Here is a 26324-nt window from a genome sequence, read left to right as displayed (position 1 = left end):
TACAGTATATTTTATCATTTGAGTTGCCTTATGAATAAATGGAATGTATGGTGAAAATTTCATGTAATTGAATATTTTTTGATAGTAAAGTTCTTTTTTTGCAACTTTATCTCGTGAATTTTTGTTGTGTTGTATTTTCTAGGGGCTTGGTCATCTCTTTTGGAGACTCACCTACCTTGACTACATCAATATGGTATTAGAGAAAGGTTTGATCTAACTGGAGTTGATTTTTGATCTGATTTGTAAACTTCAGGTTGATCTTGTTAGTGACTTATCAAAGGTGTTGGGTCTAATTTTTTTTTTAATCTAATCTTGCTTAATCTTGGAGAGCTTATGAAGACTTGTATCCCTTATTGTGAGGTGGAAGATTGAAGTTCTAGTTCATAATTGTAGAGCACTTCTTCAAGTTTTTTTTAGAATCCTATTACAAATTTGTTGACCCCTATTTGTGTATATTTCTTTAAATTTTGAGGAAGTAGCACCTTGTTGTAGTCAATATGCCACCTAGAAGAATGAATCGTAGGAGGTTGGAGAATGCATTTGAAGAATTCAAAGCTAAGATGAGGAATGAGATCCAAAATGTCTTAAATGGATTGAGAAGAAACCTTGAAGCTGATGAAGAATATGTTGAAGCTGCTAAAGATCTTGAAATTCTTGATGAAGAGATCCCTCCAAAATAAGAAATATTTTTGAAAGCTATGACACAAGTTGGTGAGATTCATATGATGGAATTTTTGAGTTATTTTGGTTCTTTAGATCCTAAGGAATTGATAGATTTGATTAATGAACATAAGGATTATTTTGAGCTTGAAAATATCGTAGAACCATAGAGAGTTAGGTTAGCATAGACTAATTTGAAATGTTATGTTGCCTTATGGTGGAAAGAACTACATAAAGATAGATAATATAATGATAAACTTTGGATTACTAGATGGAAACCCATGGTTTCTAGATTGAAGGCTAAATTCATCCCTAAAGACTATGAACTTGAATTGTTTAAGAGATTGGAGAACTTGACGCAAAAAGATCTATCTATGGAAGCTTATCCTAAAGAATTTTACAAGATACAAATCAAATCTAGACAACATGAATCTTCTAACAAGAAAGTTGAAACGTATGTTAATGGTTTAAAATTCAATGTTTGAGATGAATTGAGTATGTTGAAACTTAGTTTAGTTAAAGATACTTATAATATGAATTGAAAGTTGAAGAAGTTAGTAATGAAGTAGGGTTAGTAAGTTACTAAAGTTGATAAGTGTAAGAAACTTGTTTCTAAAAGGAAGTTTATTTTCAGAGGTACTTCTTTTAAATGTGGTAAGGATGGACACTGAGATTTTGAATGTCTTAATGTGAAAGTTGACAAACATAACTTGGTAGCACAAGAAGAATAGAAAGTAGAATATTCTAATCTTGATTTGGCTTCACCAGAAGTTGGAGAATCTCTTTTGATGAGGAGAACCATGTTGCCTAAGCATGATGTTGAATCAATGCAAAGAAGGGACTTAATATTCTAAACTATTTGTAAGTTTGGCGATAAATGTTGTACATTTATTATTGATGGAGGTGGTACAAATAATCTTATCTCTGAAGAAATGGTTAGGAGATTTAGTTTTCAAACATTGAAACATCCTACTCCTTATGGTATCATTTGGTTTCAAGATGATTATTGGGTGCAGGTTAGAGAAAAATATCATGTTAATTTTAGTATTGGACCTTTCAAGGATGAAATTTTATGTGATGTAGTAGACATGAGTGCTTGTCATGTTTTACTCCAAAGACCTTAGCAATTTGACAAAGGACATATACATGATTTCAAAAAGAATAGTACTATTACAATTGAGAAGGATGGTAAGAGGTTTTTTTTATTCCTTTGAAGGATGAAGAAGTTTTCAAAGAAAAGAATTTGATTATTTTAAAGACTTTTAGTTTGAAGACAACAAAACCTGTGGTTGAAGTACTTTTTGTTGAAAGAGAGTTATTTGATTCTATGATTAAGAGAAAAAGAAAAAGAAAGAAAATTCCTAATCAGATGAAGTCATGTAGCATGTATGGCTCATTTGATCCTAGTTGTTGTAGTAGTAGGAGAATATATAAAATATCTAGGGTTTAGTTGGTTATTGCAGTAAGTTGGAAAAAACTGCTGAATTGATTAATGGAGAAGATTTTTGTATTAAGAATGAGCATGGGATTTGTGTTATGAATTCTTTCAAATATTGATAAGTCCTTATGGAACATCTTTTAGTCACCTTAGGTGTTTGATGGAGGAGCATCCTTGGCCTGTTGGTAATCTTGCATCACCCAAAAATATATTTGTTGTTTTCTACTTTATAATTTTATAGATTTTGCAAGCTTGGCTTCATGTAGTCGACATATTATGGATCATTAACCTAAGTGGACATAATCCTAAACAATTGGAAAAATTTATGCTTCATCTCCTTGTGTGAAGATTTCCTATGTTTATTTTTCATGTGATGCCTAGTATTTAATTTGGTATAGTTCTTTATTTAAGAGTTCACTTATACACTATTGGATCTAGGCAATTTGTTAATGTGTAGACCTATACCTAAGGCTGCATAAATTTATCTCTTGTATTATGTATTTGGTTGTTAATTCATTAAGGATTAGTCCTATAATGTAATGCACATTTCCTATTATTAGAGATTTTGAACTCAAGTCGACTTGTGTGTCCTTGTACTTATATATGCAATGACCTTGTATCTTAGGAGGTAGCATTGAAGTAGTATCATTCAAGAAGATACTTGAAGGAAACTTGGATAGTGAACTTTATTCTGTAATCTGGAGTGTACATTGGTCATAACCAAGAAGGCCTTATAGCTTGGAATATAGTATATTTCATCATGAGAGTTGTCTTATGAATTAGTGGAGTGTATGGTGAACATTTAATTTAATTAATGATCTTTTGATAATAAAGTTCTTTTCTTGCAATTATATCTTGTGTACTTCTACTGTGTTATATTTACTAGGGGCTTGGTCATCTCCTTTGGAGACTCACATGCCTTGTACTGCATCACTATATGATACTCACTTTACAAACATAGTTACGTTCTAATTTAATATCAAAATAATTGACCTTCTTTGAGAAGATTACAAGTTTCAATAGACTTTATAATGTCTACATATTTTTCATTTATTTTTCATATAAATGTATGCTTAATTTTTTAGCTACATAATATTCATAGTTCATATAATGTAATTTTATATTAAAATTTCTTATCATGAATCTGCACACACTACTACATTTAGAAATTGCATGTTCTTGATTTTCTATTTAATTTTCATAAAGAATGGACAATTAATGAATGTAGATTGGCTCTATGATTCCAAATAAAAATAGGTAGGTTATATAACTTAAAATATAGGTGTGTAGGGGGAAATGTGAATCAAGGAAATAAACCCCAAGTTCATCACATAGCCTCACACCTCAAGAGGATGAGTTCAAAGAAAATATTCTTTCCAATCAATCCTTAAAAGTGTTAAACCTTAGTAGGTTAATGTAATCCAAATAATAATGGAATACTAGCTCAAACTAAGATCCAATGACTATGAAGGTAGGTAAAAGAATGCATGTTTCCCTTGATAACCTAATTTTTTACTTCTAGATCTATGCAAAGTATACTATATAGAGTAAAAAGCATAAAGTATTGAAATGACAAAGATGGGTAAAGAACTCATCTCAAAGAAGGACCAAGTGTTTGGACTTACATTTATTCTTCTTGTGTTGTTCCTATGGATGAACAGTGACCAATCAGGGCTTGAAACTATTGAATCTACAAAACTCTAAAATTATTTAACAATCTAGCAAGGTCAACATTTGCACAATGTCAACTTTCTCCTCAAGAAGATGAGCAATGCATCTATGTTCAACTATGTCCGACCTTGATTGTGATTTTGCACTATTAGAGTAATTAGATATTTTCCGACCTTGATTGTGATTTTGCACTATTAGAGTAATTAGATATTTTCTAATTAACTCTATTATACTTAAGATAAACTTTAGGCATATAATAATTAATTATTTTATTAATTATTATAATGCAACCTATGTTTTACCTTGTAGGGTTTTGATCTCCTTTATAAGGATGATCTCTCTTTGTAATCTTATTCACTCAATATATTTTGTTTGATCTAGCCTCCATAGCTTTTGCTCCTCTCTGTTGTGACAAGTGTTTGCATGTAGGTTATTCTTGGAAGATGTGGGGTTGATCATTCATCAACTTCAACATGAAATTTTGACAAATAACAAAAAGGGTACTCAAATCTACAACTTATTCTGCCTTTTGAAATCTGTTGGTATCTAAAATAATATTTTTTGGGTGGCCATGTAGGGACTTTCCTTAGTCAACCCTCTATTTTGGTTATGTCTAGCTCCACTAATCACTATTATATTAGTTATAATGTGTGTGGTGCTCATGTATGAGCTTTGGAAGTGCAATGCCAAGATCTAAATATGTAAATCTAAACCCTTGCATGAAGTTTTATACTTGAATGATGATGAAACAAAAAGGATATTTTTTAATTTTTGAAGAAACATGAGTTTTGATAGAGAAATGGGCCTTAGAAATAAGAAATTTTAAAAATTTACAATTTTTTCTTCTATGGCTGCTCCATAGGCAATTTTTACCAAACCTTGTTCCACCAAAACTAGTTTGGCTAAATATGATACCACATAGGCAATTTTGATCAGTCTTGATTCCACCAAAATTGGTTTGGTTCCATCTTGAATTAAAATAAAGGTCCTCTAAATGCAGTCGGATGGAGACCAAGCCCTTAGGCTCATATAAATAATATTATTTTAAAACAACTTTTAATCAAATTAATTTAACCTAAAGTAGAAAAAATTAGCTAATTTTTAGAAGTGATTTTGATCTTATTCTTATGGAAGTAGAAAGGCAAAATTGCAAAGGATCATCAATAAGGTACATTCTTTTCCCAAGTTATTTTATACATTAATTCCTTCAAATTAAAGCATCATTATATTTAATTTCCTAAATTAAAACATTCATTGGTAGATTAAAGTATTCAATTGTGAAAAAAGAGGTAGATTAAGGAAATTTGATTGAGTAAGAGATGAAAAAATGAAAGGTCATCTACAAAACATAGTCAAAACCAACCTATTGAATTTTAGAAAGAAAATGCTAATATTCAAGAGGATGAAATTAGAGTAGGGGAACCAATTAGTAGTTCTTAAGGTAGAAACATATCATTTGGCATAGGAAATTTGATAGATACAAATAAGGATATACTTTTTAGTCTAATTTCATCTAAACCTATGGTATTTGAAAGCAATATTAAAACACACTACAAAATAAATAGGGATGAATATTTCAAAAACAAAATTATATTTGAAAGAGCATGATTATTTCTCAAGTTATTTAAGAGAAGAGAGATACCTCTTGTTTTGGAGTTGTTGGACTATGATAACAAGAAAATCTATGTGCATAATGTTAATCAAATAATAGTTGAAAATTTGCAAGATGCATTAAACAAAACTGGCAACATAGCTAAAGGAGGCAATTTAAGTTTCTCATGTCCAAAATTTATAGGGCAAAAGCACAACTACAATTTTATTTTTTTGAAGATAACCTTTAGGTTCTCACATCATGGACTATGCATTATCAACTTGGTTATTGAATGACCAAGAGTTTAAGATACCCAACAATTATGTTTGTAGGGTTGCAACATACTTCCAATTCCCTAATTGAAGAGATCCTTAATAGGTTGGTTGAAGGTTCATCTCTAATTGGCATCAGAAATTAGGGGAGTAGTTTTATTGACACAACCTCATAAGAAAATCAACTCCTTTAAGCTCTCAATTTTTGTGTGTGTGTGTGTGTAATAGTTTACTAGTTGTCATGTCATGGCATTCAATCCAAGATGAACTTGAACTCTACATCTAGGTTAGAGTTACATTAAAGGGTATAATTATTGTAGATGTAGATGTACATATGTTATGAACTATGAATATGGGTTTTTTAGAAATAGGGATTACTTTGGGGGGGGGGGGGGGGGGGGGATGAATCAGTAATCTACAAGCTTTAGTTGCCAACTGGATATTATTTCTTTCTTTAAACCATAAATAACAAATTAATAAAGTAATGCTAAATAGTAACAATAACCATGCAAAATGATAACTCATAACACCATATTTTGTTAACTAGGGAAACCCTGGCCAAAGGAAAACCCCAGTAGGGATGATACCCACTAGATAATATACTGATATATAAGTTCCTTTTTAGAGGATGGACCTTGTTAGGATTCAATAAGAAAATTCAATATACAGAGTCCCTATTAGGAGACTTTGAATACTTGTTAGGAGATTCCTAGCATAGTAGATGCAAGATGAGCCCACTATCCAAACATGCACTTCCAATTACAAGAAGAGCTTATTTCCCAAACAAGTGATACAACTTTTGGAATATATATTATTTCTTAGTTCGATCTTGGTTCATAAAATAGCTTCACAAACTTCACATATATCGCTTTCAAAAAGGTTTGCATACAATTGCTCAACATAATTTCTTCAAGATAGCACACACACCTAATCGCAAGATTTCCTTTGCATAAGTACCATGCCATTTCATAAATTTTTTCTACATTAGCTACAACCATAATACACTTTTCCAACTTAGAGTAAACATATAAGATGTCGACCCTAATTGGACAAGTAATTATTTTGTAAACAAAATAATTTCTTTCCTTTAATTATGTTTTTCTCTTTCACTTCTAAAACAGGAATATCTCTTTTTGGTATAATTTGTACTAACTTTTGAGGTTATACATGTCATCATCAACATGTATATTATCATGATCTAACTTTGCTAGTCATAATATGACATCAACAACAAGTTACAAACAAAACCTTACATTGTTGTATACCAAATTCATACTTAGACAATTTTCTAAGTACCAAAAGCTATGTATCTTTATTTTTTGAGGTTTCCTATAAGCATATACATCATGTGCTACCATAAATGACAATAATTACACATCTCCATTAGCCAATTGTTAACAATCTCTCCCTTTGGCATTGATGGCAACAAAATAGGGAAAATTGGCTGAGTATCAAAAACTTAAAAATAAATAACACATTAAAATTACATCTATTATAATTTGTCCATTATACATATGCCCCCCCCCCCCCTTACAATTACTTTCATACTTTTCTTTTTAACTTGATTTACAAATTTCTTATGTACTTCTCCCCCTTTGACATCAGTGTCAAAGGTTAAGATGTCAAAATTTGTCTAAAAATTGTCAATGTATTGTCAAAAATTTTGTAACCATATGTGTTAAACTAATAGTAGCTTCATGCAATCATCAAAATTTCCCTTTAGACTATCCATTGATTAATTTTATGTCTCCTTGGTAGATTCAGTAGAGGTGAGAATTGCACATAAGGTATATGATGCAATTTCAACTACATTAAGGTCAGAGTATAAAAAGTTAGAATAAGTGTCCTTGGCCTTGACACATTCCTCCTACTGATTGTCAATAAAAGATATGTTCAGAGAAAAAACTCTCTAAAATTCAATACTCTTTTCAAAATTTGTTCCTTTTGAAGTTCCAATTTTTTGATATCACTCTGAATATTGGCTGCTTGTCCTTCAAAATCATCAATCTCACTAGTTTGATGTTGTATCTAGCTAGATAAAGCTTCTAGCTCACTCATTTTTCCTCCAATATAATTGTCAATATCCTTAGTCATCTTGTGATATAGAGTACACTTAATGTACATTATCTTGCCATCCTATTGACACTTCTGAAGTTCCTTGATACAAGTATCAAGACTTATCAAATCATTCTTAATATTTTGACAAATGGTGCTAAACAAGTTAGCATCATGCGATATTTGTGCCTTAGATTCTGCAATATTCAACAAATTTGTAAATTTTTCATCAAAATACTTTAGCATTGTACGTGCCCTTTGTTCTAAATCTACCTCTATGTGTTGCACTGCCAGAGTACTATGTAATCTTTCAATAATCTCCATCAAGGTTCTCTATAGGCTCTTCATTATCGTGTTCTTCTAAATAAGCTTTGATAAAGATGAGATCAAGTCAATTTGATCATCATCATCAATTGCCAGGCTAGCAAGTGAAAGTGGAGTAGATGAACTAGAACGTTTAGTGTCATGCTCCCTTTGCTTCTTCTTAGGTGCCTCCTTGACTCTTCTTTCTTCTTTCTCTTTCTTTTCTTTTTCTTTCTTCCCTTCCTCTTCTAATCTCTTCTTCTCATCTTATTCTATTCTATTTTCATCTTGTTCAAAACTTTCAAATGGGTTAGTATCATCAATGTTAATGGTAACATTGGTTTGATATATCTACATTGTGTCACCATTTACTGACACTTCTGTGGTTGTGGGTGCTAGTGAAGATGCTGCCTTAGACTCTATCATCATTTGACTTATAGCTGCTATAGTCTCACTTCTTATCTTTTCCTTTTCACCCACCATAAATAGAAATGGTCTTACTTTGTTCCTTAAGTAAAGTGCTAGATTGTTTAACAATCTCTTGACTTCTTCTTCATCATCAGTCTTGCATATTATTCTTAACATAGACTTCCAAAGTTCTATGTCCTCTTCTCTAGTTGGTGCCTTCTTTTCTATGAGTTTGTCATAGACCTTTTGGTTTATTGTGCCTTCAATATCCTTCAATTTTTTATTGTTGGCTATAATGTATCTCACAGTAGAGATATCAATCTGATCTTTCTTGAAGTTATTATACCAATCATAAAATTTATTCATCTAAGAAAAGCTACCTTCATTAGCAATAGCTAAGTTTATCTTTTCTATCTCCAACTTCCAAGGTTGTCAAGCTTTTCCTACTAACTACTTTGAAGTTGTTACCTTCTCTATTTGTTTGGCTTCTTCTTCTTCTTCTTCTTCGCTAGATTGAAGAATTGTTAACAATGTCTTTTGTCTCTTTCCTAGTCCAGTCGCTTTTTCTTTGACCCTTTTAGTCTTTATGGTTATAGCTTCCACTAATCTCTCAAATTTTCTCTTTGGTTCACTTGTCTAAACATTTGAAACTATTGCATAGGGAATGCTCTATTTTGAAGATGTCTCTGTAATAGATATTGACAAAGGTTGCAAATTTAGTATACCTTGCTTCATAGTTTGGTTGACTACTTGTGATTCACTCTTAGTCATATTAGCTTTTGTTATAGCTTTCTTCATTATAGTTTCTATTTTCTTGTGAGATGCCTTCTCCAAGGATGCCTGATGAGTTGACTAGGTAATCTCATCATAAGTTCCCAATTTGTATTCAACTTTTTCCTTCTTTGATTTCAATGATAACTCAATATATCCAACTACTGTTTAATCACTCAATTCATAACCTAAGAGATCAAGAAATGTTTCTTGAGGTTCTACTACTTGAATATAAGTAAAAAATTTATCAACCCTAACACAAATATCCACCTTAAATTTGTCTACAATTACAAGTGCAATTTTGAATCTTTACTTCATTTCATTCTAAAGTTTTTTCATAATCAAATTTCCACTATCCAATATCTTATCTATTGGATTTCGTCTACATACTTCTATTATATTCTCCATTGTACATCTATCACTACTCATAATCTCTGTGACTGATAAATATGGAAATCTTTTAAGCACATGAAAGAATATGTGATTAATCAATGAATAAAATCTAAAAACACCATTCTTAGTCCTTTTGATCTTTTCTAGGTTTTTGAGAAGTTGCATTCTTAGAATTTCACTAAGATTAACTTGTTCCTTCTCAATACATATCTTGAAGGCTACATAGATGAATTTGGCTAACAATTCATCAATCTTTGAACTTGCACATAAGAGTAGGAAATGATTCTACTTAGGAATCTTACATCATCTTGTTTAATGGTGTTGATCACCATGGCCTTTCCATTATATGCTACCTTTGTGTAGCTCTCAATTTTCTTCTTAACCATTTTCTCACCTATAGGTACACTGGCTTGTTTGCAAAGACTACTTACCTCATGAATAAGGTTGGCTGAAATTTCAACTACACTATCTTGCATCCATAGTTTCCCATAATGTATCCTACTTAGTATGATCTATTTCCACTCATCTATGCTTAATTAATGGTAAAAATAATATTTGAATAGGTCTAGTTCCTTAAGTGTTGAAATCTAAGTTTCACTATCATATCATGATTGAAAACCAGCTCTATATCCTTGTTCATATAGTCACTCCCAATAGATTGAAACTTGGTAAGATAACTTCTTATATCTTCCAAATACACTACATTATTTAGTGTAATGAATAATGCTGAGTTAGGGTTTCCTTCTATAAGTTTCATGGAAACAACCTTAATTTTTGGTCTCTCCTCATTCTCAACATTGTAAACTACTAATATATCCATGATTCTATCAAATATGAACTTTTTATCGAAATAACTTCTATGGAAAATGATAAAATACCTCTTCTGAAAATAGGGTTTTCTTCAAAATCACCTTGAGAAGTCACTTTTGAATGCTCTTTTCTTTTGATGTGATCACAATAAAGTGAAAATCAAATATGTACTCCATTTATTCCATCAACTCAAACTTGCATTAATTGTGTACTTTACAAACATGAAAAAGTTGTCAATTATGGTATGTAATCAAATATCTGCTCAAGATCTTCTATCCAATCTTCAGATTGTACTTGAGGTTTTCCATATCTTTCTTCCATCATGAAAAGGCTCCACAAAACTTTGCTCCATGAAATTCTCTGTAAAAGCATAGTTTTCATCTTCTACTGCAGAATTAACTTTGTTTGTAATAACAATAACTCTTAATTCCTTTGTAACTAGTTTAGATAAGCTCCACATTACAAACAAGCTTAGGTACCATCTAAACTTATCTTGATACAACTTTTCCCAACTTCACTACCTCTAGTTCAATCTCTACATGAAGTTTTCAAATTCTAGTGTTGTGAACAGGCTTAATTCAACATAATTGAATCAAACTTGATAACTAACTTTGACCTTCCTATTGCACCATCTTCTAGCTTATCTTTTGAGATGTCTAATCCTTTTACAAATGACTCATTGAGTTCTTTTGAAAGTTCATTGACTACATTTCTTTATTACTCATTGTCTTTATTAGTTCCAGAGTTCCTCTCATGGTTCCTTCTATCATTTCTGACATTCCTTTCATCATTCCTTCTATTTTTTATTTTTCTTCCATTTTCCTTCTATCTCTAAAGTTTCTATCCATTCTATAATACTTTGATGTATGTTCAAAGTTGTTACATAACTAACACACTGGTGTTCTACTTCTACTGATCAACAGGTGCATGAAAATTCCAAGCTATGTGTCCAAAGTTGTTACACTTATAACACACAATTTGTCTTCTTTCCTCATAAGGTCTTCATTCTCTCGATGTCCTTTCATTAGATCTTCTTCTATCTGTAGGGTTAGTATTCCTAGATATTCTACTATTCCTTCTATCATTATCATACTTAGGTTTCCTAAAATCAACTTCTCTATGACCCATATCATGACAATTATGACAATAAAAATCCTTAACATGATTAAATGACTTATTTGTACAATCTCTTTTTATATGACCTATTTCATTACATGAAAAGAACTTACCTCTAAATTCATACCTAGTTTCCTTAGAAGATTCCACTTGCTTTGGTTCATCCAATATCTCAACTTCCTTTTCTTCTTTAGGTTTATTAGAAGATTGAGTAGAGTCAGTCTTATCATCAAATTTATCTTTTTCTTGCTAATATGATGTAATCTCAAGTTTCTTTGCAGACATGTTAAATAGATAACCAAGACCAATCTCATCATAAGTAGGTCTCTATATTGACATTGAATTATCAAGCTTTTCTCTACTAGAATAAAGCTTCTCAAGTTGTTTCTTGCACTAAGTTAATTTACCTTTCACAATATTATTGTACTTATGAAGTTCTTCATGATCTTTCAATGTTTCAAGATTAGATGTCTTCTTTTCTAGACTTTCTCTAAGATCTACATTCTTAGTTTTCAAATCAATTTCAACTTTGATAGAATCACTCCTCAAAGTTAACTTCAGACTTGTAGTTTTCAATTCATGCTTCGAGACCTTATACTCTATCTTCAACTTTGAATAATCATCATCACTTGTTTTAGATTTAGTAGATTCAAGCTTTGATTTGAGATGTTCAATCTTTTCCTTCACTTCCAATATATAGTTTGGAGTATTCATATATGTCCTTCAACTTATCTCTTTCTTTAGTAAGGAGATCAATTTGTTCAAGTGCATCTTCAAGGTTCTTCATCAATTGTTCCATATTCGTAGGGATCTTACTCAAGCTATTAAGCCTATTTTGAGTAACTAAGCTCTAATACCAATTGTTAGAAATAGGGATTATTGTGGGGGGGTGAATCAATAATCCAAAAACTTTAGTTGCCAATTGAATATTATTTCTTTCTTTAAACCATATGTAATAAAGTAATAAATTAATTCTCAACAATAACAATAACAATGCACAAAGATAACTCATAATACCATATTTTGTTAACTAAGAAAACCCTGGCCAAGGGAAAACCTCAATGGGTATGATACCCACTAGATAATATACTGGTATATAAGTTTGTTGTTAGAGGATGGACCCTATTAGGAGTTAGTGAGAAAATTTAGTATAGATAGTCTCTATTAGGAGACCTTGAATCCCTATTAGGAGATTCCAACCATATTAGGAGTTGTAGTAAATTACATGCAAGATGAGCCTAGTGCCCACACATGCACTTCCAATTACAAGAAGAGCTCACTACCCCAACAAGTAATCAAACTTTTGGAGTATAGATTGTTTCTCAGTTTGATCTTAGTTCACAAAATAGCTTCACAAGCTTCGCATATATTGCTTTCACAAAAGTTTGCATAGCTCAACATAATATCTTCAAGATAGCGCACACACCAACCTTATCACAAGATTTCCTTTTCATAAATACCATGCCTTTTCATAAGTTTCTTCTAGGTCAGCTAAGACCACAATACACTTTCCAACTTAAATTAAACATCTAGGATGTTGGTCCTAATTGGACAAGTAATTATTTTGTAAATAAAGTAATTTCTTTCCTTCAATTCCACTATCTTGTTTCACTGCTAAAACATGAATCTTTTTTCTATATATTCCATACTGACTTTCAAGGTTATATACATCATAATAAACATATATATTATCCCCATCTAACTTCACTAGTGATAATATGACATCAACAATAAGTTACAAACAAAACAATACACTGTCGTATACCGAATTCATACTTAGACAATTTTCTAAGTACCAAAAGCTAAGTATCTTTATTTCCAAGGTTTCTCGTAAGCATGTACATCATGTGTTTCCATGAATGACAAAAATTACACATCTCCATCAGCCAATTATCAATAGGGCCATGGTTAGAACATCAAACATTTGGATTGTGAGTTAAGCCATGGTATATACATAAAGGGTTTACTACGATATTTTAACTTGAGCATTAATGTACATGAATTAGGTAGAGAATTATTTATTTCTAGTTTTGTTGGTAAAACTAAGGTAACTTACCTTCTCATGATTCATTGTTTAGTTTATATAATTACTAACATTAATTCCTCCTTATTTTCTAATAATTATATTTACTTATAATACTAATGCCCCATTATCATTCGTTTCTACATGTTAACCTCCAAAGTCATGTCCACTTTAAAACCTCTTATTCCTATTTATCATAGCATGATTAACATTATATAACTAACTTACCTAAGGTTAATTATAACAATATAATCACTAATTTACAATTCGACCACCACTATATGAAACAATTCTTGAATTTTGAATTATTCGCCATTAATCACCTACATGCTAGACAATTTCCCCTTTTTGCCCTTAATGACACACCTCCTTCAAATATTAATTTAACAAATAAATTTTTAACCTATATCATTATTTCAAGTAACATATAAATATCCCTAGCTAGCCAAAGAATTTATTCCACACTTGTGATTACTCTATTTGTCTACTAACAATCATGTTATTATATATTCTTTTATAACTTAAATATTCAAATACTTGTATCTATATTGATATTCACTATCACCAAATTCCTAATCCCTAAACATGCATTAATTTTTTTAAATCTCATGCCCTTATATACTAATTTCCAACTTAATCTTACCTAACACCTACTAACCACTAACTTAATCTCCCCATGCCCCATTCTCATCAACCTTTCTAGCACACATATGTTAAGAACTCCTTTCTAGGTGTTGGGTTTTGTAATCTATGAGTTGACTATCTCCCTTAATATTTGGCCATATTCCATCATGTCTTGGGTCACATAAGACATAACCTTTTTGGCTGGGATAGGGTAGCAGCCTTAACGAGGTTAATGAGAAGAGACCAACCAAGGGAAAGGTGGGATCACATGCTTGACCTAGTCTCATTAATTCGTAGGCACCGTCTATAGTAAAACTTATATGCACCCATTTTCAATGAAAATTTATGTCTTTTAGACTATTGAAAACTTGATACAAGTGCATATAAATTGTCCTGTATCCACCAATTTGCATGCCCCTCTTTCCAAGATTGGTACATGGATTTTAGAAGGGCATGTGCCTTAATAAAGGAATTCCACATAACTTTCCTTTGTTAGTTTATTTTTCTAAGGTGGGTACTCTTGTGAGATGGGGTGGATTCCATAGGGAAGTGGGTAGATTCTTTTTCTTTCTTTCTTTTATTTATTATTTTATGTATTTCTATGATTAGGACATGTATGTCCTCCCTAAGGGCCATATGATTTTTCTTGAGGAAAATGTTTAGGACTAGATTTAATATTGTAATGTAGATTATTTTCCCTTCCTATTATATATATTTTAACTTAGGAGTTAGAGATCCTACAAAATATTTTCTAGGATTATTTTATTGGATTGTAATGCATGAACAACACATGAACACAACATTTCACAACCCCATTCTTTGCACAATGATTCTCAAATGGTATCATAAACATTGGGTGAAGGTGGGATTCTCAAAGAGGAGACTTGCCATATCAAACAATATCTGTAATAAGCAATTTCCATAACCTTTTGGGGCTTTCACAATTAGTAATTTCCATGCCCTTTCAGGCCTTTCACAATCATCCTCCTCTTCATAATAAATTCCCAAACACATTATCATCAACTATAGCTTTCCTGGAGCCCATACTCTATCAACTTCCTCTCTCCACCATACTTCCCTTATCACTCCCAAAGCAAGATCTAAATGATTATGGCTACAATGGAGCCCATACTCCAAGGCTCTCAACTACATTTTCAAGCCCAACTAAGCCCTTCACCCAAGGCTTGTCTTACCTCCCAAGGTTGAGTGAAACCTTCACACCCAAAATAACATTCATTGCAAAAATAAGGAAAAACCAAAGTAACAAAATGCAAAAAATAACATGCCACAATATTTAAAACACAACACATAATGCAAAATTATATTTCTCTAAAAAAATAGATTCAACACCATAATTTAAGCTTCAATGAGAAACTATGCCATGAGCACCAACCTTGAATCCAAGCAAATTTCAATGATAGTTGTTGAAGATCTACCTTCCTTAGCTTTTTCCCTTCAGTAACCCTAATTGTCTATAATCTTAGAGAGTGGGTGAACACTCTAGTAGTTTTTCACAAGCCCTCTAAAAAGGCTCATCCACTATCCCACTTTTGGTAAAAAAATCAAGCCTACTACCTCTTACGCTCTTGTCCCTAGAAAAATGCAACTTTGACTAAGTGGAAATGTGAGGGTAACAACATGGGGCAACTCCATTTTCAAACTGGTTGAAAAATACAATGTTTTAAAGGGTCTCCTAAGTTAGCTAGGCACTTAAATGGTTAAATTTAGACCCTTAACATGTTATACTATCATATGGGTGACTTATATTCACAAAAATAGCACTTTGCGACCACATTTGAGCCCTCTAAAATTCTTATCAAGTTCAAATCCGAAATTCACATGATGGTGACCTATCCTAACACTCTCCCAAGTGGGTTTCCTTAAGTATAAAATGAGGTTTAGGTTTCAGTTAAGTGATCTCATGCCTAAAACCCTAAATGACATGTCATCTACACATGGGCAATTACAAGTGCCAAGTGACACATTACACATCATAATGACATTTCCTTAATTACTCATGAATTTAAATATATCACACACATGCAAACTCACATTTATGAAATAAATACATAACAATGAGGATTTGAATCTTCCAAAGATTCACCTTGGCTATACTGTGTTCACATAAGTTTAAACCTTGTTTCCTCAATTAATTTCCATGGTTCAATTCCCTGCACACTAAAATTGAGCATTAGTAGTCCAATAAAAATCATATAAAAATACGTGTATATATGTGCATGAGAATTCAATATTGCATAATTCACATTAATTAGCATTTTCAAATTAACATTGTAGTATACAATCATTCACATAATTCACATTAATTAGCATATTCAAATTAATTTTCCTTTCTAATCATTTTCATAGGGAATATTAAAAACATTGTAATATCAAATCTACATATCAACATTAATCTCTATTTAACATGGTCAAATTAACATTCTGAATATCATCATAATCTATTTTCTATCATAGTAGTGAAACACTAAATCTATAACCATCAAATCATTAAGCATGTGCACTAGGTCCTAGTAAATATCATATGTTAAAATCCTAACTTTACAATTTAACATTTCAAGCATCTGAGCAATTCGATTTAAATCAAAATACTAAAATACTGAAAAAATACATCACCAATCATTAAAACATATAAGTTAGGTTCTACAACATAACTTAGTGTCATCACAATGCAATATTAAAATAACATAACCATAGAAGTTTCTATCTACCTAAACCACAAGTGTGTCAAAAAATCATGTCATGAAATGTCAAAATATGAGTGTATCATCTATGTTATGATGGGTCAAGGCGAGGCCTCACAAAGTGTCACACATAGAGTGTTGATGACTACAATATCTAGTAGGAAGTTGACATGGAGAAAATATGTACATGCAATTTTGTATTTACTATAGATATAGATATAAAAATTATTCTAAGATATATTAGGAGGAGAAAAATGTTAGATGAAAATATTGAAAAGAATTGAATAAATATTAATAAGCTTCCTTAAAAAAAAAAATTCTAAAGATGTAAATAGATAGGTCATTGAATATTCAACCACATGCTCTCATGTTTCTTCCAATAGAGATGATACTATAGAAATTAAAGATAAAGAGACAATGTGAAAAATAAACATTAAAAATGTTTTATAGGTATAACACAAACTAAATTATTTCATGCATTCAAGAAAAAATTTTCAAATGTGAAAATATGTCGAATAATGTTTAAGTAGTGGTGTCCTTGCTTTCTACATAATTTATGCAAAACGTGTTGTTGCTAAAATCATGTTGAATTTGATCTATGCTTGTAATCATACAAAAAAAGTTATAACTTGATACTTATTGCAGATATGGTCATCCCTAGAAGTATAAAACAAAACTTAAAATTTATATTATGTAATAAATAAAGATATTAGAAGAGTTAGAAGTAAAAAAAGAAATGTAATACAATGATTGTGGTGATTTGCATAAATTTCCACTATAAATTGAGAATATTGATTATTCAACACCAATTTTGTGAGGAGTTTTGAATATAAGACAAGAGATTAATCAAAAAAAAAATTGAAGGAGAGTGAATTTCCCTACATTGAGTTTATGACCAAATTTTGTCCTATGATATATCCACATATCCAACATTGTCATGGTGCATGATGACAAGTTAAATAGCTTTGTAATTCTAAAAAAAATGTTTTTCACTTGGTTGTAATCTTTTAGTTGTAGATGTCTCTGAGAACTATATAGTTTCCCCTCAATCAAAACTTCATGCCCAATATTATCATTCAAAACAAGTTTCAATATTTGTTCAAGTGGCCTACAGACACACACAATTTCAAGATTTGGATGAGATGGAAATTTTTGGCTTAAATGAACACATTATCATCAAGGAGGTTCATTTCTATATCAATGGTGATAAAGTTCATGATTATTTAGCAATATATTTTGAAGATCTTAGAAATCATGAGATAAAAGCTTCAGAGTACTTTGATTTGGTTTGAAGGTTGTCTAGGTAAGTACACATGTATTTCAATTCAATTTTTTAAAATTATAACTTATTTATGATTTTTATCAATTTCAATTTGATAAATTTTATATTTAATGATGTTACATGTACTTACATATGCATGCACACAACTTTATTTCTTGTAAGACCATATTTTCCACGTCCATTCCATCTGGCACAATGTGTGTTTGTCTAAAACCCTTCCAATTGGACCCACTTCAAACAAAATCCCCTCATATGTCCTTTAGTACAACACAACTTTGCACTTTTATCCCCTAGAGTAAAACATGTTTTAATTTGTTCTTTAGGTGTTTGTGATATTACTCCTCTTCTAGAAATCCTCTTTTTCTACATAAAATACCATTGCAACTTGCTAAATTGGCATGAGAGATGGTGGCAATCATTTTTCAATGCTTTGGATATAATTCACCTAGAAAGCTAAGGAATCTGCGAGGCCCCCACATTTTGATAGAAGCATTATTATATGTCATGGCCCAACCAAACCCTCATTTCCTACTTCATAAATCCCCTAATATTTGTCATTAATTTCCCGCTTGGATGCCTTTACACTTCCTAGTAATGCTTTTAAAAGCATTTGATGTTAGAGGGAAGAGTGGTATCATGAAAATTCACTATTGCCAACTATCAGTGTGGAAATTTTTCCAACTGAGATGTAATGCATTCCACTGAATGTCCACTCAATAATAGCCTAATTGACTAAAACAAAATAGTATTCTTATATGTATGATGGTGGGCTTGGCTAATATCAATTGAGTTTAAAATGACATTAGTTCTTCGCTTATTTAACTTTAAGAGAAAATTAAAATCTTTTATAGAGACGACTTTGAAAGAGACAAATAGTTTTAAAAAATCTACATATTAGTTGTAAGGAAAAATAACAAGTAAATGTAAAAAGTTAAAATAGAAGGAAATGAAAGCATTGTTATATTGGGGTGTGTGTTTATAAAAGAATAAACTTGTTTATTATCACTTGTTAAAGTAGGCCAAATACTATTGTAACATATTTGCAAATCCTTATATTAAATGATTATTAAATGAACTCTAATATGCCCATTAGAATCCATTTTTTTTGTTTCTTTTATATTATAAATATTAGGTTTTTAAAAAACTAGATGATAATGTTTTAACTTTATGATTTTTCTATTTTATTTTCTTAATGTTTTGATTGGTTGATTGAATTGTAATCTTGTATGCCAGTTTATGAATCTTTAGATATAATTCTTATTATTATATTATTTATCATTTTTATTTTATAGAAGTTATTTTTAAAACCCTAATTTCAAGCACATTTCTTTGACTAACATGGCCATTGTAAGTATCATGGCTTCATTATATTTTAATTTTTGTGGGTAGTAGAAGAATATAAATATTCTTGTCTTAAAATTATGTTAAAGATTAAACATTACTAACACAACAAAAAAAATGTAAATGAATAAAATTATATAAATATACACAAAATCCAAAAAGATTACTTGGAAACAATGTAATTGGGAACCTCCTCCTTCAAGATGGTTAAAGTAAAATTTTTTATGGGGCCTCTAGAGATAATCCAAGACCAATAGGCTTAGGATGTATTATTTTTTTAGATAACAGATAATACCTAACTAAACATGCCAAATCTTTAGGAATAATATCTAATAGCTTAGCCAAATTTGAAGCCCTAATAGAAGAATTAACTCTAAGTAAAGAGACAAGTATTAACAAATTAGTTATCGAAAGAGACTAAAAAGTTATCCTAAATGCATTAATTAAAAGAGAGACCCTGAATTGGATCCTTAATTCTAAAAATGAATGTGCCCTATCCATCATTGATCAACTCAAAGAAATAATCATAAGACATATTTATAAGGAAGGTAATAGAGAAGTAGATAATTTCACTAACAAAGGAGTAGATGGAGAAGAGATTCTAATAAGACACACTAATATGATAAGTATAAGTTAGACACTTGTTTTTGAAGCAAAATTGGTTTATAACTTTATTACCAAAATAAACATGTTAAATTTAGCTAATATCATGGAAGATAAATGTTAATAAGTGACATAGTTTCAATTATTCAAAATGTTTCCTTGTATACTATTTGATTTTAAAATTAAAATTAATAGGAGATAAGTTTCATTTTTTTAATTATGAAGCATACTTCTTTTTGTTCTAAGAACTTGATTGTAGCCAAATTTAATTCTCAAGTTATATTCACAAGAAAGTATCAAGAAAAAAGTTATAAGTTTGGAAATAAAAAATAGGTTCTCAAATTGGTTAGATTATTCTTAGATATTTATATAAGGGCTACACGAAGGATACATATCCATATCTGATCTTTGGTACCCAATTGAGATGATTCTTCAAATATAAAAATAATCTTGGGCCTTGTCACCTTTTACCTATAAAACGATATTACAAAATATTATTTTTTATGTAATTTTTTTTAATCAGTCAAAGGCTTAGTGCCCTATATATATATAGTAAAAACTTTTGTAAATTTTTATTCCCCATTCAAAGTGCAGGCATTCAGGGAAAAAGAATGGGGAAGAAAACCCCCAATGTTGCTTGAGACATTTATTGTCTTGTATATATGTAGATACATTTTCCTTTGATGCAGGTCAAAGGTCTTTAAGAAGGCATACCCTCCCTTATATTTTCTTCCCATATATATTGGAAAGATTAGGAAGACATACCTTCCTTTACACAATGATTGATTACTTATTAAAATATATATTTTGAAATTTAAGTGGTATATACAATTTCTTTCACATATCCTCAAATCTTATTTCTGATATGCTTTTTTATCTTCTCATATTTTCTAAATTGTTTTTGAATTCTAGCTTCATATTCACTCTTTGAATCCTTTGCACTTATGTAAGAATCCTTCCCTTCCCTTGTTTGATAACTGCAAAGTTCATGACTTATATAATGAACAAGATTATTATTAGATAAATTCCATATCTTGTGAGTTAACTGAGAAAATACTACTTATTTTCTACTAGGTTGCTAATTGATTATCTAAATGATAGAACAAGAAAATGTTTCCTCTACATTTTATACTATTTAAAGCACATTTTTAGACATTGTTTAGATTTCTGCATGCTTAAAGTTAAGCATTGGATTTTATAATGAATAATTATTTAAATTAAAACCATTGATTTGGAATTACTAATTTGATATAAGATTCTAATTTAAATTACTTCTTAGCTAATTGGTTGCTATTTTTAATGTTAGATCTTCCTAGTCAACTCCTAAATTTTCCAAAGCTCGTCTTTTACATTTTCTTCTCTCTATATATGTGGTTTATTCTAGTCTCCTAGAATTTATTGAATAATTGAACAAATTCTTTCAATTTAGAACTTAAAATCCAATTTTTGATTCTTTTTTCCCTTAAAGTGTTAAGGATAATTTAAAATCCCTTTCAACTATTAACATAGAAATATGTCCCTCCAAACTTAGCTTTAAACCTTCTATGAGGGCTTCTAATTCTGCCATATTATGGGAAATCTATTGAAGTTGATGAAAGATCAATCCCACAGCTCCCAAGAATCACATTCATGCAAACACCTATCACTGAAAGAGAGAAGCAAAAGCTATAGAGGCTAGAATTTCTAGATCCATAGATGAGACATTCTTGATGAGCAAAAAGAGAGATTGCTATAATCAAAAGTGAATCAAATAATAAGTACAAAGAAAGATCATCCTTATAAAGGAGATCAAAACCCTAAAATGTTCTAACCTAGGTTGCATCATAATAATTAATAAAAAAATAATTATTAGATGCCTAAAGTTTAGCCCATGAAAACTAGAGTTAATTAGGAAAAACCTAGTGAGTTAATTAGGAAAAACTTAGTGAGTAGCTAAAAACCTAGAAACTACTACAAAATGTAGATTTGGGTCCTAACAACAAGGCCTGATGTGGTACCCAAGCATGACAAAATCTCTACAAGGAGGAGAAATAAAGAAAACCACATGGAAAAAATCCTAGACCAAAAAGAGATGGAAAATGTGCTAAAAAGAACTAGTGAAGGAATAAACAAGTCTCCAAACTAGGGAATGTCCAAAAGATATGAACAAAAGATCATCATGAAGAACACCACTAATGAATGTAGAAGTTGCAAAGCTTTTTCAAAATTAACTATTGATTTAAAGAACCTCCATTGAAATAGAACTTGACCAGGTAGAGAAGAATACAATCTATATTGAATCAAGAGGCACACAAATGCAAACAACTGAACTCAAAGCTACATATGGCATGAAACACCAAAGCCTAAAGAGCTGATTAATAGAACATAGAAGGCTACATCCAAAGTAGGAACAAAATGAAGATTATCTATATGGTAAATTATCAATCTCATTGAAATGCATATGTACCCAGCCACTACATCTACCTAGTACATAGGAACAAATATTGAATACATATCTCACTCCATCAAACCAAGGAAGCATGAGAAACAATGAAAGAATCCCCCTAATGCAAATAAGGGTGAGGTGATAGAAAACTAGAAAAGTCGGCCAAAAGAATTACATGTCAAGGAGCCATGATCAATATGCACAAAAGAGTACATATGTGTGTATTGAGGTGATCAATCTCAAACATGTCATGAGGCTAATGTCATAGAAGGGAGGCTCACTATACAAAGGAAGATGGCAAACAAAGGGAAAACATCAACCCCCTATGGCACTTTAGTTAGAGTAGTGCATGTATAATAAGGCACAAGATATGGTGAATCCCAAGAATACAATGATCTATATGAGTGTCCTCAGATGATACTCCTCAAATTAGAAGGAAAAACAAGACAGAACTACTAAAATAAAATCACAGACGAAATCTGACACTTTATCTAAGCGTGTTTGCAAGAATGCATACAAATAATGTCCAAATAGATCAAAAGAGACATAAGACTGATACGATCGATAGTACAAGTCATGAAAAATCATCTAAAGCAAGAAAATCAATCTTCAAACCTGAAACAACCAAGATATCCACCAGAATGAAAAAATGCGAAAGAATGAATAGAATTTTCCAAGGGTAGAATCTTGCAAAGCAACTAGCATCATTGGAAAGATCTTAGAAAGACCTTTCCAATGATATAAAGAATTCCCAAATTGGAGATTAGATGCTCAAGATATGTCCCTTGGAGTGCATAATTGTAACCCTAACTTTGACTGTAGAAAAAGCAATAAAAAAAGCATCAAAACTGAAAAACACCTATATTACTATGATGGGCTCGGAACTAGGTTTTTGATAATATCTTGTTTTTGAAAAATACAATCTATATGCCTAGTATATGAGAAAAAAATTGAAGGTAGGTCCAAATAAGGCCTGAAGAGGTGACAAGATATTTTAATGCAGTGCTGACATGGTGCTAATGTTAGCAATTGACAAACCCAAATTTGATGGTCAAACAATCATTGAGGCAAAAACACCAAAAAATTGACCCCTATCAAAAAAAAAATGATCAATAGAAACACTATTCTGGATCAAAGGGTTGCTGCAAAAAAAAATTGGTGGCCAATAAAGCATGTACAAGTGTCAAAAAGAGATTCACTAGCAAATAAAATGCCTATACAAGTCAAACCCATTGACGCTAGGAAAATCATGGTATGAAACCACATGTAGAAGATGGTAATAAAAACCTACCATAAATCAGTTCTCTAATGAAAGAAGACAAAGGGAAATTACTGGGATGTGTGTAAATAAGGTGCAAAAAAAAAAAGCTTAGAATTTGCCTTCTTAAATCCAAAAAAACACCACAAATGGAAGAGACAGTTGATGTTTGAAAAACATAGTCAATCCACCTTTACAAAGACATATATAGTGGGCCCACTATCAAATGCCAATAAAGTCATCTAAAACTCTCTTATCCATGAAACATCCACTGAAAAAAGTTGGTGAGGTTCAAAAACACCCCCAGAGGAGGGATGACTCATAATTTAACATTTGTAGCCCAAAAAAAAATGTCCACCCATCAAAACTCATGTGCATAAAGAGGTGAAAGGAGCACTTGGGGCCTAAGATCAAGATGCATAGGCAATGAATGGGGAGTCAAATGGTGGGACCACTTATGAGGAGCCCAAGCTAGAGAAATAGGTGCTCCTTACAACCTCCAAAATATTTCAAATGCAGATTGTCAGAGAGAAAGAATGGTGTAAAACCCAAAAACACATGGACAAAAGCACTATGGGTGGGGTCCCAAGATGGGCCTAACTGGACATTAATAAGTTCAGACCATTTCCTGAATGCATAATATGTATGCAGAGGCTAAGGTAGAAGCATTTCGAGTGGATGATTTTTTTGTAGGCACTCCAACCCAATGTGTAGTCAACCAATAATTAACCGTCTCCCAAATAATATGATTTTACCATTGAAAGAGACCAACACATGATCATCGAGTAGAGAATTGTACCAAAACATAGGCTCCAACCATTCTGCAAGCATGAGGGCCAATAAAGTTCCAAAGTGAATGAAGACCACCAAAATATCAAGGTGGCCTAGCATATGAATCAAGCTTATATTTGCCAAAGGCACACATGCCAAAACAAGCATGAGGAATCAAGGATGGTTGCCAGGAAATCATGCCATGTGGACTCAAATTGAACATGCGCTCCAATAAAAATGTGTCATTAGTGATAATGGAAGAGCATAAAATTAGGAAAATGAATTTGGTTCAAATTGTCACTTCAAAGGAGAAGAAACTGCCATTAGGTGTTTGTCCAAGCCCTAGAAAAGGGAGAAATTAAAGGAAATATAATTCTCCACAAGCTCCCATGAAATCACACCATAAATGAGGTAGAGGTCACAACCAGAGATATCATATCATTGAATCTAAGGCTAGGTACCCAAAATTCATGTATGTGTAGAAGGCCCAAGATAGGCCCAAGCCATGTGGGAAGCCATCAAACACATGAGAAAAACTGTAAAACCAAGGAAGGAAGCATGAGTGGTAGGTGGAGCCAAGGTGTAGATGGGCATGACCTCTACAAATTGTAGACCATAGGGGGCCCTCAACCCACAAACTGCCAATGAGGTGAGCAGGAAGCACAAACTGCCTTTCAAAAGGCTTACAAACCTATCACCAAAAAAAGGGCTCAGGTACATGTGGAGTTACTAAAAATGTGAGACCCTCTCTTTGTAGTCAAACACATGCACCTCCTCAAAAATAAACCCAAATTTTGCTAAAAACAAGCCTTAAAATCCATGCTCACATTGACCAATTTTCATGGCATAAAACCTATAAACCAGTGTAGTGGCTTGTCAAAACCATGGGCAAGCCAAAAATAACCAACCAATCAAAAATTTCATGTCATTTCTTCTAAACCACCAAAAGAGAAGACCGCTTGCCAAAAAAATCTCCAAACAATATGCATGTACCATCCTTGGATCTTGAGAGCAAGCATAGAGAATTAGGTGAGTATGGGCCCCACAAATATGAAGGCTAACAAAGACCAATGTATGTACCTCTATACATGCACTTCCAAGCACTCTGCATGTATTTTTGCAAAAAAGAAATTGGCAAAAAAGAAATTTGAACAAAAATAAAAATATATTGCTACCTCAGGATGTGTGCCTAGGTCAAAATGGCTTGGGTGCAAAATATTTTTGCCTCAAATTCCAACTGTGTCCAAACTAGACATATTTCATATGGAAATGGGGGTTTTCAAGCACTCTAAGCTCAACGGTGGTGTTCATTTTAGCTCAAAGTGCTTTGGAAAATAGGGCTCCCTTAGATCCATTACAAAACCCTTTGAAAGCCACAAATCTAAAAATTGATGTCAAATCTCTCAAGAACAGAATAGCAGCATGAAGATCTGAGGCTCTGATACCATGTTGAAGTTGATGAAAGATCAACCCTACAACTCCTAAGAATCACTTGAATGCAAACACTTGTCACAAAAAGAGAGAAGCAAAACCTATGGAGATTGGAATTGTCAAATCCATAGATGAGACATTCTTGATGAGCAAAAAGATAGATTTCTATAATCAAAAGTGAATCAAATAACAATTACAAAGAGAGATCATCCTTATAAAGGATATGAAAACCCTAAAAAGGTCTAACTTAGTTTGCATCATAATAATTAATGATAATATAATTATCATATGCCTAAATTTTAGCTTAAGCAAACTAGAGTTAATTAGGAAATATCTAATTACTCTAACAAAATCTTCCCTAGGTGTTTAGCTTGTT

The sequence above is a fragment of the Cupressus sempervirens genome, chromosome 10 (genome assembly GCF_028749045.1).
Source record: "Cupressus sempervirens isolate cs-2001-9-10 chromosome 10, ASM2874904v1, whole genome shotgun sequence".
Taxonomy (NCBI): domain Eukaryota; kingdom Viridiplantae; phylum Streptophyta; class Pinopsida; order Cupressales; family Cupressaceae; genus Cupressus; species Cupressus sempervirens.
The sequence above is the reverse complement of the archived record's forward strand: the minus strand, read 5'-3'. Positions refer to the sequence as shown.